The sequence below is a fragment of the Benincasa hispida genome, chromosome 11 (genome assembly GCF_009727055.1).
Source record: "Benincasa hispida cultivar B227 chromosome 11, ASM972705v1, whole genome shotgun sequence".
In the NCBI taxonomy this organism is placed as follows: Eukaryota; Viridiplantae; Streptophyta; class Magnoliopsida; order Cucurbitales; family Cucurbitaceae; genus Benincasa; species Benincasa hispida.
In genome coordinates this window covers 29,200,887-29,204,527 of record NC_052359.1, presented here as the reverse complement: position 1 = coordinate 29,204,527, position 3,641 = coordinate 29,200,887, and positions in this window count along the sequence as shown.

Sequence of the window (3,641 nt, the reverse complement as noted above, 5' to 3'; positions counted from 1 at the left end):
CCTTTGTTAGGGCAAGTAGATGAATTGCTCATTTAAGGGTTGATTCCAAGCCTTGAACAATGAGAGCCCTCACCCTTTCACTGACTAGAGAGGGGTCTAGTTACAATGGGACTATGACCAATTGTTCATTAAAGGGACAGTTGTACTTAAGGAGTTAGATGTAACTACAAAAATAAAACGGTAATTTTGACCCAACTGTACTCGCGAGCAATTTGTGAAATGTCAACACACTATTGATTGGTTATATCTAATGGACACAAAAATATATCTACATTGCGAAGAGTGTAGCTATTGGTCTTTAGTGGAATGATCTATAGTTAATGAATGTTGATTAATTTGATTAAAGAGTTTAATCAATTAATCTTGTATCATTTGAGCTTCAATCTATAGGTTCATAAGGTCCTCTTTTTAGCTCAATAAGGACTAGTGAGAATCAAATTAATTTTGGTTTAATTTGAGTTATTCAAATTAATTAAAGAGAATTATTTGTATAAGCTACAATTAATATAATGTATGTTGATACATTATATAGTTCAATTAATTAAAGAGAATTAATTGTGTAAGCTACAATTAATATAATGTATGTTGATACATTATATAGTTTTTATGAGAGAAATAAATATTTGAATATGATTCAAATACTCATTATGTGAATATGATTAATATATAAATTATATATTAAAAATTAATGTGAATATGATTCTTAAATTTATATAGGTTTATGGTTATAATAAATATTTTAATATGATTCAAATATTAATTATATGAATATGATTCATATAGAAACTATATGTTAAAAATAATATGAATATAATTCATATTAAAACTATATAGTTTGATCAGAGAGGTTGTTATTTGAAACTATAGGTTATATATTTATATGAGAGATCATAAACTATAGGTTATGTTATATGTGATATAATATAAACTATAGGTTATATATGTTAGATGTGATATAACATATAGTTTAATGTGTATATATATATTAAAGGAGTTAATGTATATATTAAATTCAAATTCTGGATTTGAATTTATTAAATTATAACTCCTTATGGAGTCATTTTAATTGTTCAAGGGAGTTATTCCCTAGTAATCTCTCAAATACGGAAAAAAGAAAAAGAGGGGGGGTGTGAGTCATGGATGGCAAAAGAGTTCTGCAAAATCACCCTTATTATCTTTCTCTTCAATCTTCCTGCAAAATTCTCTTTGAATTTTCTCTCCAAGAAATCATTCCCTCACCAAAATTCTCAAAAGGAAGCCCACACCTCACCTTTTGATTTTCTCATTGAGAATAACAAGGAAGATTCTTCTGTGGTGGTGTCCAAGGAGAAAAGGGTTTGCTGCCTTATTCATGGTTGGTTGTTTGTGGTGTTCGGGACCAAGGAGGAGTTTCACGTTCGTGAACACTGTGGAAAGGAAACTTGAAGATCAGATCTTCACGGGTAAGTGCTTTCTTTACCTTATCCTCCCTAATTAATTTGTAAAAAGCATGCTTAATATAATTTATCCTGCTTTAGTTTCCACCTTCCTCTATATAATTAAGTTATGCATAACAAATTTCAAAGACAACCGATCATTCGATTCCGCAGAAGTTCTATTCCCTTCATGTATCACTCACCATTAGGGGATATTAGCAAAAATCCTGTACCACACCCTTTCATGTTGGATGACCTATCAATAGAAAGGGTCCACTGGAGGTCTAAATTTATCGAATATATTGTATAAACCTCTTGAAGGAAATCAAACATGAGGATTTCTATGAGTAGTGGAAGGGATCGTTCCAAATTCCATTCGAATTGAACACAAAACAATTACAGTCTCAAAACGGAAACTAACAAGTCATGCACAACAAGAAATTACAACATGCTAAACGATGATACAAGGGATAGAGGATGCATACCTTTGAAGAACCATTCTTCATGAATCCCTTGATCAATCTACAAGCATCCAAGAACATCACACTCGAACGCAATGAACACAACGATCGGCCAACAACTCCTCAAAACCAATCAAATCTAGCTTGATCCACGAACTGAGTGGGGACACCACCACAATGGTTATCTTGGTATTCTCGATGTGAGAATCCAAGGGTTGTGGGCTCTGTTTGATCTTGGCTTGAGGAAGATACTAGAGGTATACAATCGAGTAGACGATTGAGCAAGTGGGAGATAAGATGCTTTCTATCATATAGACGATGTGCTCGATTGTTTAGTAAACGGCAACCTATAGCATAGACTTCCACTCGATCATTTAGCTACGAATAAAAAGATCAACGATCGTATTGTCAACTTTTAAACGATTGTTTAGCTATGATCAGCTGAATGACTATCGTATAGTCAAAGGTAAATGATCGCTTAGTTGATTGTGTAGTCTCTAAAGGAAATTGGACATGAGGATTTCCATGACCAGCGGAATGATCGTTCCAAATTTCAATTGCATTTGAACATTAACAATTACAATCAAGAAATGGAAACATACGGTTATGCACAAACAAAATTACAGCATGCTTTTCTAAGGATCAAGGGAAAGACTTAACATACCTTTGAAGACTCATCTTCAACACTCTTGATCACGAACGCTCAAACAACCCGCAAGACTGCAACACTCGAATGCTCGTACACCACGACCGCTACACTACACGCATAGTGAACTCGAACACTTCGATCTCTAAGATCACGAACACAGTGAACTCCACACGAACACCACGGACAGCCTGCAAATAACCTTGACTTAGTCGAGTTTAGTATGACACCACCACAATGGCTACCTTGGTATTCTTGGTGTGAGAATCCAGAAGTGTGGGCTTTGTGTGGACTTGGTTAGAGGATGAGACCAGAGGAGAATAATCGTGTAAACGATTGAGCAAGTGGGAGATGACAAGGTCTATCGTATAAACGATGCCCAATCGTTTAACAAAATCTTTGCGATCGTTTAGCAAAAGTTGCATTGTAACGACCCGACCCCCTAAGACTCAAGTTAGGCTGTTACTAAACACATGCATGCATGGAACTTAAAACGACACCCATTTATAGTGAAATAAATGCTAAATAAATGAGGTAAATTTAAAAGATCTTCATTAAATTCAAATATTAAAAAAAAGCAGATGATAGGGTACCATAAATCATAAAGGATAATGAATAGGTTTGTAAACAAATCTTAATAGTAAGTTTCAAACATTAAGATTGAAAGTTGAAAAAAACATGAAAGAATCTAAACATCATAAGCGGGAGCATAAAGTTGGTCCCTAGTGGCTCGTTCAATGATTCCTCTTGTCATTCGTCAGTGCGTCCTTGCCCTTACTTGAAATATAAACATGAGAAAGAGTGAGTATAAAATACTCAGTAAGTAACCCCCTATTGGGGTCAGGCTAAACATTTATTGAAGGAAATCAGATCTGAGATTTCCATGAGCAGCAGAAGAACGATAATCTAAATTACAAACATGAATCAACAATACATTTACAATCGACTTCAGACAAGTGGTTATACAATTCAAAAGCAGAAATTACAACATGAAAAACTACAAATGCTCAAAGGGAAAACTGTATGAACATTTGCAGATGCGTCTCCACGCTCTGTTGCGCGACCGCTCGAACAATCAGTAACCACGAACGCTCAATGTACACGATCACAAGACAGCAA